Source organism: Chiloscyllium punctatum, chromosome 41, assembly GCF_047496795.1.
Source record: "Chiloscyllium punctatum isolate Juve2018m chromosome 41, sChiPun1.3, whole genome shotgun sequence".
In the NCBI taxonomy this organism is placed as follows: domain Eukaryota; kingdom Metazoa; phylum Chordata; class Chondrichthyes; order Orectolobiformes; family Hemiscylliidae; genus Chiloscyllium; species Chiloscyllium punctatum.
In genome coordinates, this window is record NC_092779.1 from 51417472 (window position 1) to 51431905 (window position 14434).

Genomic DNA, 14434 nt, shown 5'->3' on the forward strand with positions numbered 1-14434 from the left:
CTACAAGTGCTGACGATCAATTTGACTGACTGACCATTTTACAGATCTCAGGAGTAGGTGTTTCTCAGACTACAAGGAGGCTCTAGGAAGATGATTATGGTGGTGGGAGACAGATTGGTACTGGGCCCTATCACAGGGTAAAGGGAAAAGAGCTCCCAGTGCACTGGCTCTTGCTGGTGCACAGCACTGTCACTCTGTATACAGACCAGTGTCTGTTACGTTCGGCCTTTGCCCCTTTGCTGAGCTGAGTTGAGCCAGTCAGATCATGCACTGCTGCTACCGAGGGTCATTCCAGAGCAGAGCTGAAAACATGGTGACTGCGGGAGCTAGAACGCATAGTGTGTGTGTTGGAACAGAATTCAGGGGACAGGGGTTCTGATTACTGCCTTACCTGAGCCGCATAGTTGCCACTGGCAACTGGGCTTCCTCTATGACTAGCTGCACGGTAAGATGAGTGCCTGTTGTGAGAAGCAGGTGGGTGATGGCGAGATGGGATGATAAGCCCAGAGTGAGGAGGTCACAAGGGATTTTGAAGTGCGAGCAGCAGCGGAGGTAGGATGAACTCGGAAGACTGCAGCTAAGGAGCGGGAGCAACGAAAGAAGTGATGAGGACCAGAGGGGTAGCTGGGAAGGTAAGCAGTGAGCATAAATACTCACCCTTCAACGCCAACGGCCATTTTAAGTGCGAGCAGCAGCAGAGGTAGAACGAACTCGGAAGACTGCAGATAAGGTAAGGCAGTTTTTATTAAAATTACTTACCGGTAGCAGGCAGTGGTGTTTTTCTCTTTCACAGAAGGAGCGGGAGCAGCGGAGGAAGTGACGTGGACCAGAGGGGCAGCCGGGAAGGAGAGCAGTGACCATATATATCAGCAAGGCGGCTAAACCTGAGACTCTATTACTGTAGTATCTCCCACCCGCCCTCCTCCTCTAACCTAGTTAATAAGTAGGAAGAGCGGGAGCGACAACCAGGGGACTGCCGGTAATATATCTGGGCAGTGGCTGAACCCGAGACACTACACGTGTTGTGTCTCCCACCCGCACCCCCTCCTCTAACCAAAAATAGGACTCTGGTTTGTTAAGGTAAGGATTTTCTATTTCTTTATCAGTGAATGGTTAAAAATTTTATGGTTTATCTATTAATTGGTTTTTAGAAAAAGACTATAGCAGAGAGGTATTAGAAAGTATTTTAACTCAAACCTATACAAAGTAATAAAGCAGAGATGGCTGGGCAGGTGATGTGCTGTAGCTGTACAATGTGGGAGCAGGCTGATCCCATTGTGAATGGCAGTGACCACATCTGCAGCAAGTGTTGGTTGCTGGAAGAACTCCGGCTCAGAGTTGATGATCTGGAATCTGAGCTTCAAACACTGCGGCACATCCGGGAGGGGGAAGAGTTACCTGGATGCTTTGTTTCAGGAGGCAGTCACACCTGGGAGATTAAGTAATTCACATTCAGTTAGTGGTCAGGGACATCAGAGTGTGACTGTAAGTGAGGCAGACAGGGGGATCTTGAGTTCAGGAGCCTCACCCCTTGACCTTGTCCAACAGGTATGAGATTCTTGCTCCCTATACAAATGAGGAAAAGGGCTCTGGACAGGATGAGCCAGCTGACCACGGCACCATGGTTCAGAAGGCCATTCAAGAGGAGGGAGCAAAAAGATAAGTAGTTGTTATAGGGGATTCTATAATTAGGGGGACAGATAGTATCCTATGGAAGTTGGATCGGGAGTCTCGCATGGTGTGTTGCCTGCCCAGTGCCAGGGTGCGGGACATCTCCGACCAGTTTGAAACGATATTGGAGCAGGAGGGGGAGGATCCAGTTGTTGTGGTCCACGTTGGGACTAACAACATAGGCAAAGCTAGGGTGGAGGACTTGTTTGGGGATTATCGAGCACTAGGAAGGAAATTGAAGTACAGGTCCTCAAGGGTCATAATCTCCAGATTACTGCCCGAGCCATGTGCCAATTGGCATAGGGATAAGAAAATTAGGGAAGTAAACACATGGCTAAGGGATTGGTGTGGGAAAGAGGGATTCCATTTCATGGGGCATTGGCATCAGTTTTGGAACCGGGGGGATCTGTATCATTGGGACGGTCTCCACCTGAACCGATCTGGTACCAATGTTCTAGCGAAGAGGATAAATAGGGTGGTCAGTAGGACTTTAAACTCCTGAGTTGGGGGGAGGGGGGGGTAGTGAAAGTAACAGGGAGTATGGACTTAAATAGAAAGATAAGCAGGAGGATAGCATGTATGCAGGTGGATTTAACCTTGAGGCAGATTGGGAATGCAACAAAAAGGAAGGATAACTTAGGACGTCTTATGACTTCCAATATCTCTAATAAGAATGTTAGCATTAAGGCACTTTACCTGAATGCTCGTAGCATTCGTAACAAAGTAGATGAACTAACGACACAGATCATCGTGAATAATTATGATGTGGTAGGCATCACAGAGTCATGGTTGCAGGGGGTTCAGGACTGGCAGTTAAACATCCAAGGATATACAACTTATCGAAAAGACAGGGAGGTGGGCAGATGGGGCGGGGTGGCCTTGTTAGTTAAGAACAAAATTAAATCTATAGCGCTGAATGACATAGGGTCGGATGATGTGGAGTCTGTGGGGGTGGAATTGAGGAACCACAAAGGCAAGAAAACCATAATGGGAGTTGTGTAAAGACCTCCTAACAGTGGTCAGGACCAGAGGCGCAACATGTACCGGGAAATAGAGAAGGCATGTCAGAAAGGCAAGGTCATGGTGATTATGGGAGACTTCAATATGCAGGTGGACTGGGTAAATAATGTTGCCAGTGGATCCAAAGAAAGGGAATTCTTGGAATGCTTACAGGATGGCTTTTTGGAACAGCTTGTCATGGAGCCCACAAGGGAGCAGGCTATTCTGGACCTAGTGCTGTGTAATGAACCAGACTTTACAAAAAATCTTAAACTAAGGAAGCAGCGATCATAATATGGTAGAGTTCAGTCTGCAGTTTGAAAGAGAGAAGGCAAAATCGGATGTAATGGTGCTACAGTTAAACAAAGGTAATTATGAGGGCATGAGAGGTGAACTGACGAAAATAGACTGGAAGCAAAGCCTAGCAGGGAAGACAGTAGAACAAAAATGGCAGGGGTTTGTGGGTAAAATTGAGGACACTGTACAGAGGTTCATCCCCAACAAAAGAAAGATCATCCGGGGAGGGATTAGACAGCCATGGCTGACAAAGGAAGTCAGGAAATGTATTAAGGAAAAAGAGAGATCGTATAAAGTGGCCAAGAGCACTGGGAAATCAGAAGATTGGAAAGGCTACAAAAACAAACAGTGGATAACAAAGAGAGAAATAAGGAAGGAGAGGATCAAATATGAAGGTAGGCTAGTCAGTAATATTAGAAATGATAGTAAAAGTTTCTTTCAATACATAAGAAACAAACGACAGTCAAAAGTAGACATTAGGCCACTTCAAACTGATGCTGGAAGGCTAGTGATGGGAGATAAGGAAATAGTTGGAGAACTTAATAAGTACTTTGCGTCAGTCTTCACAGTGGAAGACATGAGTAATATCCCAACAATTAAAAGGAGTCAGGGGGCTGAGTTGAGTATAGCTGCCATTACAAAAGAGATAGTGCTAGAAAAGCTAAAAGATCTTAAAATTGATCAATCTCCTGGCCCCGATGGGCTACATCCTACAGTTCTGAGGGAGGTGGCTGAGGAAATAGCAGAGGCGATGATTGTGATCTTTCAAAAGTCACTGGAGTCAGGGAAAGTCCCGGATGGTTGGAAGACCACTGCTGTAACCCCATTGTTCAAGACAGGATCAAGACAAAAGATGGAAAATTATAGGCCAATTAGCCTAACCTCGGTTGTTGGTAAAATTCTAGAATCCATTGTTAAGGATGAGGTTTCTAAATTCTTGGAAGAGCAGGGTCGGATTAAAACAAGTCAACATGGATTTAGTAAGGGGAGGTTGTGCCTGACAAACCTGTTAGAATTCTTTGAAGAGGTGACAAGTAGGTTAGACTAGGGAAACCCAGTGGATGTGGTCTATCTAGACTTCCAAAAGGCCTTTGATAAGGTGCCACACGGGAGGCTGCTGAGTAAGGTGAGGGCCCATGGTGTTCAAGGTGAGCTACTGGCATGGATTGAGGATTGGCTGTCTGACAGAATGCAGAGAGTTGGGATAAGAGGTTCTTTTTTGGAATGGCAGCCGGTGACAAGTGGTGTCCCACAGGGTTCAGTGTTGGGGCCGCAGCTGTTCACGTTATATATTAATGATCTGAATGAAGGGACTGGGGGCATTCTAGCGAAGTTTGCCTATGATACGAAGATAGGTGGACAGGCAGGTAGTACTGAGGAAGTGGGGACGCTGCAGAAGGATCTAGACAGTTTGAGAGAGTGGTCCAGGAAATGGCTGATGGAATTCAATGTGAGCAAATGCGAGGTCTTGCACTTTGGAAAAAAGAATAGAAGCATGGACTACTTTCGAAACGGTGACAAAATTCATGTGGCCAAAGTACAGAGAGATCTGGGAGAGCTAGTCAAGGATTCTCTAAAGGTAAACATGCAGATTGAATCTGTGATTAAGAAAGCGAATGCAATGTTGTCATTTATCTCAAGAGGGTTGGAATATAAAAGCAGCGATGTGCTACTGAGACTTTATAAAGCTCTGGTTAGGCCCCATTTGTCCAGTTTTAGGCCCCACACCTCAAGAGGGACATACTGGCACTTCAGTGTGTCCAGCGGAGATTCACACGGATGATCCCTGGAATGGTTGGTCTAACATATGAGGAACGGCTGAGGATCCTTGGATTGTACTCATTGGAGTTTAGAAGGTTAAGGGGAGATCTAATAGAAACTTACAAGATAATACATGGCTTGGAAAGGGTAGACGCGAAGAAATTGTTTCCATTAGGTAGGGAGACTGGGACCCGTGCGCACAGCCTTAGAATTAGAGGGGGTCAATTCAGAGCAGAAATGCGGAGACATTTCTTCAGCCAGAGATGGTGAGCCTGTGGAATTCATTGCCGCGGAGTGCAGTGGAGGCCGGGACACTAAATGTCTTCAAGGCAGAGATTGATAAATTCTTGATGTCACAAGGAATTAAGGGCTACGGGGAGAATGCGGGTAAGTGGAGTTGAAATGCCCATCAGCCATGATTAAATGGCGGAGTGGACTCGATGGGCCAAATGGCCTTACTTCCACTCCAATGTCTTATGGTCTTACAGCCTCACTGATCACTTGGTGCTCTATTCCAACCAAGACATAGTAAGTACAAGCAAATGTGATGTCTACATACAATCAATTTAGCTGAATAAAATAGAAATTACTGGAAAAGCTCAGCAGATCTGGCCGCATATGTGGAGAGTAATCAAGAGTTAACTTTTTGGATGGAGGGTCCTTTCCTCAGTTGAAGGAAGATGGCTGTATCATGAAATTGTTTGTCTCATTGAAGTGTATGTTGATACTGAAAAGATTAGGAACTAGTGGTCTATAGTGCCCCTAATGACTGTGAATAAATTAGAAGATAATAAGGACTTGTAAAAAAGATAGTAAATGAATCATGGGTGACTCTAATCTTTAAGCAGATTGAGACAGCCAGATTGGCAGCAGTGGACACAGTTTGTGTTCAGCACAGAGTCCTAGAACAACGTGTTTTGGATCCAACCAGGGCTCAGGCTATTTCAGAATTGCTGGTGTGTAATGAGACAGGTCTAATATCAGAGTACAAGATCCCCTAAGGAAACAGTTGGGCTGAAGGGCCTGTTTCCATGCTGTATACCTCAGTGACCGTAATATGGTAGAATTTAGCATACAGTTCGAGAGAAAGGAACTTAGGTCAGAAACTAATCCTAAATAAGGGCAATTACAAAGGAATGAGGGTGGAGCTAGCTCGGGTTGACTGGGAAAGGACTTGAGCAGCAAAGACAGTTGAGGAAAATGACCAACATTTGAGAAAATAGTTCATGGGTCACAGAAAAGCTATAACCCAGTGTAAAAGATGGTTTCTAAGAAGGGAATAAGCCAACCATGGTTAAAAAGGGAAGTTAAAGCAAGAATAAAAAACAATGTGGGAAAGATTAGTGGTAAGACACAAGATTGGGAAAGTTTTAAGAACCAATAAAAGATGACCAGAAAATAATTAAGAGGAAGATGATAAACTTTGAGGGTAAAGTTGTAAGTAATATAAAGATGGACAGCAAGAGCTTCTGTAAATGTATAAAAAGGGAAAGAGAAGCTAAAGTTAATATAGGCCCCTTAGAGAATGAGGCTCGGAAATTATAATGGAGAATCAGAAATTGGTTCAGAGTTGTTTATTTTTAGCTAGAATCTATTTATTTATAATAAATCATAATTAGTGTTCCTAGCTGGATATCAACCTGGTCAAAAAATAAGTAAATTGGTGAATTCTGCGTACTCTAAAATCTTTAACTTTTGTGACAACTCCAGCAGTAGAGAAGCTTGACTTCCAGCGCGCCACCTCAGTGAGGTGTAACAATATTAATGATCTAGATTTCACTGTGACAATTTCGAAGTTGGCAGATACCAAATCTTGGAAGCAATGTAAAAAGTGAAGAGGAAATGTAGAACTTCCAAAGGACTTTGACAAGTTGGCATAGTGCCTGGATATGTGGCACAATAAGTTCAATGCAGAGAGGTGATATATTTTGGCAGAAAGAACATGGAGACAGCATAAAGGATACTGTTCTAAAGCATGTGCAGGATCAAGAAATCCTAGGTGCACAAATCATTAAAGGTAGCAGGACAGAGGGAGAGCAATTAAAAAGGCATACAGTATCGGAGGCTTTATAAATAGGGGTATAGAGTACAACAGCAAGATGATTATGCTGAAGGTGTTTAAAACATTAGTCGGACCCGCGTTTAGGAAAGATATGAACGCATTGGACAGAATGCAGAAGAGGTTCACATGAACGGTTCCAGGGTGAGAAATTTCAATGATGCAAACAGATTAGAAAAGTTGTGACTATTTTCCTTACAGGAAAGGCCTAGGAGAAATATGATTGAAGTCTTCAAAATCAGAGTTCTGGGCAGAATAGAGAGGGAGAAACTGTTGCTATTCACAAACAAATCAAGAAACGAGCAAACACAAATTTCAAGTGATTTGCAAAGTAGTAAACGTGATGCAAGAAGGAACTTTTTCATACAACAGGTGGTTCGTGTCTGGAATACACTACCAAGAAATGTGGTGGAGACAGGTTCAATTGAAGCATTTGAGAGAGCAATAGATGATTATTCAAATAGAATTAACATGCAGGGTTATGGGAAAAGGAGAGAAGGATAGTACTACATCATGATGTTCATTCTAATAGCCAGTTCAAACATTGAGCCAAGTTGCCACCTCTACACCTTATCAAATCCATGATACTTCAACAAAAAAATTCAATAAAGATGCTAAGATGTGATTTTCCCTCAACAAAACCATGCTACTGTGGATTAATCTGTACTTTTCTAAGTGATAGTTTATCCAGTCTTTTAGAATTAATTTTAATACAGCTAAAGCATTTGAAACCCTAAATAATTTTTCAGATTACAAAATATTTGTATACTGGTAACTTGAGTTGCAAACCTAGACAAACTTCAATTCACTAAGGTTATTTACGAGAAGAGGTTCACCCTGCTTTCAGAGTTTAGTCAGCTGAAAAAGAACTGTCTTGCCCTTTGCCCTCATTACTGTGAATGTTGACTTCTGAACTACAAAGTCAATTTATTTTGAAGTTGTATCTACTTGAAAGAGTGGTGAAGTCAGATTCTACCATGGCTATCAAAAGCAGCTGGAATAAACAGATGATGGGAAATAAATTGCAGTGTAGTGGGGAAAGAATATGACATTGGGACTAGCTAAATTGCTGTTATACAGACTGGCTTCCTGCTGTGCTGTAACCATTCTACCAATGAATCGAAGCGAAAAATGCGGAAACATGGAAGTTCCTAATGTGCAAAGTTGGTGCTTTTTTAGTTTAGCCTTTCATGGAAGACATTGCTGAAATATTCCCAGAACTAAAAATTTAACTGCCCTCAGAAGTAGAGAAGAAAGTCATGAGGAATGACCAACTCTTGCCCATTCAAAGTAATCTACTGTGTACAGCAAACATCACGCTGCCTACTAATTAAGATAGCAGTGTGTGGCCTGACACATATTTTTCAGTTCTTTAATGTATCACAGAAGGGAGTCCAAGTTCGTACAATGCCAGCATGATCTAAAAATAAAGTGTACCCAGCTGCAGCAGAATATGAAGTGGTGAAACAGGGGTTATGGGCAAGAGAACATTTGAAAAAAAAAGCTCCAGCAAGTGAGAGCGTGCGCCCAAGACCCTATGGTGCAGCTCTGGAGGACGTACTACAGGTCCTCACCCATTAAGAGGTTTTCCAAGTGGAACTAAAAAGTCATTTGTGGCAGTTAACTGTTATAGCCAATATAGCCCAGATGATCTGGACAGGACTACGATTGTCACACTTTTTTCTAATAGGAGAAAATAACCAATGAATGGAAGCAGCAGCAACAGATGACAGGGATTAAGCATGGATTATACACCCTCACCTCAACGAAGGAGACAGTGATAGCCATCATTGGAGTAAGGCAGTGGTCAGTGGCAAGGTTGAAACCATGAAAGATGATTGCACCTGTCTATCTAATCCACTTTTTCACATCCTACTTACACCTCATCCTGCAATTTATAAATCACAGATGGTCGAGTCATGCTGCTTTCAACAGAGATAACAGAAGGACAAATTCCTGTTCAGTACAAACTTGCAATCCTGGATCTAGCAGATAACATTATGCACATACACTGACTCACCTACTCCAGTAGGTGAAAGTGAGGACTGCAGATGCTGGAGAAGAGTCGAGAGTGTGATGCTGGAAAAGTGCAGCAGGTCACGCAGCATCTGAGGAGCAGCAGAATCAAAGTTTTGGGTATAAGCCCTTCATCAGTACTCCAGTATCAATTTAAGAGATGGCAACAATTTTCCACCCAACATATACCATACATTGAGAGTCATAGAGACATAGAGATGTATGGCATGGAAACAGACCCTTCGGTCCAACCCGTCCATGCCAACCAGATATCCAAACCCAATCTAGTCCCACCTGCCAGCACCTGGCCCATATCCCTCCAAACCCTTCCTATTCATATACCCATCCAAATGCCTCTTAAATGTTGCAATTGTACCAGCTTCTACCACTTCCTCTGGCAGCTCATTCCATATACGTACCACCCTCTGTGTGAAAAAGTTGCCCCAAAGGTCTCTTTTGTATCTTTCCCCGCTCACCCTAAACCATGGCCCTCGAGTTCTGGACTCCCTGACCCCAGGGAAAAGGCTTTGCCTATTTACCCTATCCATGCCCCTCATAATTTTTTAAACCTCTATAGGGTCACCCCTCAGCCTCCAACGCTCCAGGGAAAACAGCCCCAGCCTGTTCAGCCTCTCCCTATAACTCAAATCCTCCAACCCTGGCAACATCCTTGTAAATCTTTTCTGAACCCTTTCAAGTTTCACAACCTCTTTCCGATAGGAAGGAGACTAGAATTGCACGCAATATTCCAACAGTGGCCTAACAAATGTCCTGAACAGCCACAACATGACCTCCCAACTCCTATACTGAATACTCTGACCAATAAAGGAAAGCACACCATACGCAGCCTTCACTATCCTATCTACCTGCGACTCCACTTTCAAGGAGCTATGAACCTGCACTCCAAGGTCTCTTTGTTCAGCAACACTCCCTAGGACCTTACCATTCAGTGTATATGTCCTGCTAAGATTTGCTTTCCCAAAATGCATTTGTCTGAATTAAACTCCATCTTCCACTTCTCAGCCTATTGGTCCATCTGGTCAAGATCCTGTTGTAATCGGAGGTAACCCTCTTTGCTGTCCACTACACCTCAAATTTTGGTGTCATTTGCAAATTTACTAACTGTACCTCTTATGCTCGAATCCAAATCATTTACGTAAATGACAAAAAGTAGAGGACCCAGCACCGATCCTTGTGGCACGCCACTGGTCACAGGCTTCCAATCTAAAAAAACAACCCTCCACCACCACCCTCTGTCTTCTACCTTTGAGCCAGTTCTGAATCCAAATGGCTAGTTCTCCGTGAGATGTGAACGTGCTAATCAATCTCCCATGGGGAACCTTGTCGAACGTCTTACTGAAGTCCATATAGATCACATCTACTGCTCTGCCCTCATCAATCCTCTTTGTTACTTCTTCAAAAAACTCAATCAAGTTTGTGAGACATGATTTCCCACACACAAAGCCATGTTGGCTATCTGTAATCAGTCCTTGCCTTTCCAAAACATGTACATCCTGTCCCTCAGGATTTCCTCCAACAACTTGCCACCGCCAATGCCAGGCTCACTGGTCTATAATTCCTTGGTTTGTCCTTACCACCCTTCTGAAACAGTTTCATTATTTCTCTTATTTTCACTTCCATGGAAAGTGATAGCTTTTGTTAATTAACATCGCCTGCTATTCATAGAATCTCTACACTGTGGAAGCAGGCCATTCAACCCATCGAGTCTACACTGACCCTTCAAAGAGCATTCCTTCCAGACCCATCACCCCTAACCTATGCCTGTACCCCTATGCACTTTCCACCACTAATCCCTCTAGTTTGTGCATCCCTGGACACGACAGGTAAATTAGCATGGCCAATCCACCTAACCTGCACATTTTTGGACTGTGGGAGGAAACTGGAGCACCTGACAGAAAAACACGCACACACTGGGAGAACATGCAAACTCTACACAGGCAGTTGCCAGAGGCTAGAATTGAACCCAGATCCCTGGTGCTGAGAGGCAGCAGTGCTAACCACTGAGCCACCATGCCAATCTCTCCTGCTCTTTTCCTTACCCACACACCTTATCTTTTGTTCTTTTTTCCACCTTCACAAGCTTCATTTTCTTAAAACTTATTAGATACCTAATTTTTCCCATATTAATGGCAAGTCACAGACATAAGTCATCAAGTCAGAGCTGTACAGCAAGGAAACAGACCCTTCGATTCAACTTGTCCATGCCGACCAGATATCCTAAATTAATCGAGTCCCATTTGCCAGCAGTTGGTCCATATCCATCTAAACCCTTCTTATTCATATCCAGATGCCTTTTAAATGTTGTAACTGTACCATCCTCCACCACTTCCTCTGGCAGCTCATTTAATACACACACACCACCCTCTGCATGAAAATGTCCTTAAATCTTTCCCCTCTCACCTTAAACATATGCCCTCTAGTTTTGGATTCCCCTACCCTGAGGAAAAGACCTCAAATAAACTGTTTCTCTCTTACAAAATGTTGTCTGAGGTCTTAAATATTTCTAGAAGTTTCTATTTTTATTTAAGATTTCCAGTGTTTACAATATTTTGTTCTTATAAATAAAAAAAATTAATTTGTGATTCACCATATGCAACTAAAACCAATTTGAGATACAAGCAGAAACACTGCCTGGATCTTTGTGATAGCACTAAGCAATGATGGAATGCCACCAGTTTCCATGGTTTTTGGCTTTACAGAGCTCCACATTTCTGGACAGGTCTTCTGATAACACCTGCTTAAGAAAAGGAGGAATACCTTCAATCAACAACTTCCTCATAGCCCAAAATGAGGACAGATTGCAATAAAACTTGCAAAATACTTAAAGGGATCAACAGGGTAGATGCAGAGGAGACATTTCTCCTGAGTGGGGAGTCTCGAACCAGGGGCACAATTTAAAATAAGGGTAAGGCCACTTAAGTCTGAGATGAGGAGAAGGTTTTTTTTCAAACTTTGGAATTCTCTACCACTGTAGGCTATGGATGCTCACATGACTAAGTATTCTTAAATTAGAGATTGATAGATTTTGGATTACCAGTGGCATACAAGGCTGTGGAGATAGGATGGTTAAAAGGCAACGGAGCTATTCAATCAGCCATGATTTTATTTAAATAGTGTGGCAAGCTTAATGGGATGAATAATCTACTCTTGTTCCTACGTTATAATGGGAAACCAACTAGGCTGCAATGCCACCATGTTGCTGTCTCCACACAGCTGACACTGTTCAAGCCAATGATTAAGATAAAAGTATGTGACTTCAGAGAGCCTTGTTTTATCTTAATCATTGGCTTGAACAGTGTCAGCTGTGTGGAGACAGCAACATGGTTCTCTGAAGTCACATACTAAGTTATAAAAGTCTACAATTTTAAGTCAGACAAATTACAAACAAATGCAACACAAGAAGTGATCTTGTCAGAGGAAATCAGACGTCTGCCTCTATCGGATTTCCAGTGCTAAGGAAGCTTCTTTTCAGGTTTGGAATTTAATAAAAATGGTTAAAAAGAGTAGCTACAATCCTAATACAACCCATGGGCCAAGTGATGCCTACTTCCTCTTTGGTGCTTTTCTGAAGTGTTGCTTCACATAATTCTGGGCTTCCCATCATTGCCAGCTCAACTGCATGAGCTGGATTTCAATACTGACCGTTTATTGCAAAACTCTGCAAAGACTACTAATTGGAGGTAAGGCCATTACAACTTTCTCAGAACCAACTGTAAGGACTGTATTAAAACTAAACTATTAATCCTGTAGCAAAAACATAAAATGTTGGGTATTTTAAACAGATCAGTTAACTTTATTTGTCTCTCTACATTTGCTAATATTTCAGGTCAACAACCTTTCATCAGAACTTGAAATGGAACAAGTTTTAAGCAAGCATGCCGACAGGAAGAGAGTTGTGAATGGCAGAATTATGAACAGCTGCTCACAGAAACTAAAAGAAAAACAAGTGGAAACCAGGAACAAAGAGGGAGACAAAATGAGGGCAGAAATTATGATCTGAAAACACTGAATTTAATGAACCTCGGAGGCTGTCAATTACCTAATGGAAAAAAAATGAAGGACTGCTCCTAGAGATTACATACAGCTTCATTGGAACACTGCATGAAAACAAAGACACAGATGTCGAGGGGGAGCAAAGTGAAGCATTGAAATATATGGCAAAAAGGAAGCTCAAAGCCACGCTATCAAACCAATTCTGTATTCACACCAGACTCAACTTTGGTTTCTTTACTTGCCCCAACAACACTGCCTTTGCCTTGATCCACACAGTTTTGACCATTTAATGCCTTCCAACTTACCACTGACCTTGCTGTTCTTTCATACGTACAGTACTCCAAACTCACCTTTCAAGCCTTTGTATCTTGCTTCACACCCATCATAATTCAAACCTCTTCCACTTCTGATGACTGGTTATCAATCTGAAATATTACCACCTGAACTTTTATTCTGGAATTGGAAGCAGAGTCCGGACAAAATCCGGCTTTGCAAATCCAACCCTGGATAAAGTGCACTGGATGGCTGGAACCTTGTTCCAGATAGAGCAGATAGGAACATATCAAAATGGCCACTGGCCCAGAGTATGATGGTGTGCTGTGGGAAGGGCCAGCCTCAGTGCTCCAAGATTCTGTTAGAGCCGTGAAAAGAGAAATTAACAACCTTTCACATTTCTTGATGCCTCATCCATGCCACCTCATTCCCCCATCCCAACAGCCTCTCATGCCAAAGTCAGCCCTCCTATACATTCCCATCGCCATTTATAGCCTTGATGCATACCAACCCAGGACAATCCATGCTCTCCAATCACTATCCTTTGCTCTTACACCCTCCAGTATTCTGTATCAATTATAGACAGATCTCACAGCACAATGTTTAGATTAAATAAACTTATTCAGTGCCTGTTGATGAATTCACTATTCAAAAATAAGCCCTCATCCATAAAATCCCTTTCACTATACATACCTTCTTTTAATCCCTTATAAAAATAAGTAATGCAATCAAAGCCCCACTGGCTGGCAAAGTTCGGAAGCAAGGTCTGGGTGGATGGGGTTAGAAGGTGGCAAATAGCCCTTTTCCCTTTCCTAATGAGGCACAGAATGTCTATGAACGAAGTATAAACTCCACTCCCAGTAGATAACTCACAAAATCCTAAATGGAAATTCCTCCAACAGCCACTGATAGAAAATTGTTCATCTTCCTGCTGCTAGTTAAGTGTCGTTCCCACCCCATCCCACCTTCAAACAAGCTTCAAGGTGACATATACATGGAAAGTGACTTATTTAAAAGTAACAAGCATAAGGTTTACTTCGAAATAAAGAAAGAAAAAAATGTAGCATGCGGCACAAACTCAGCACATTATAATTAGCTTTATAGTTTAACAGAGTATTTGTTAATTGTCCATTTTGAAATAAAGGCAGGGTCACAGTTTAAAGCCTCATCCGTGAGTTGACATCTCCAATAATGCTGCACTCCCTCAGTACTGCGTTGGGTGCGTCAGCCTGCATTATATTCTGCCTGAGAGGTGAGTGCTACCACTGTGTTACACATGACAGTTATCACAGAGCATTGTTGATTTATCAGTACTCTTCAAACAGGACAGAAAAACAAATTAAT

At 42.7% G+C, this 14434-nt stretch overlaps 1 protein-coding gene across 3 annotated transcripts in view; it reads right to left on the bottom strand.

The window, feature by feature from the left end:
* The window catches only part of mboat1 (membrane bound O-acyltransferase domain containing 1), a 123159-nt gene that overhangs the window by 74849 nt on the left and 33876 nt on the right, over positions 1-14434 (bottom strand). The window lies entirely within an intron of this gene.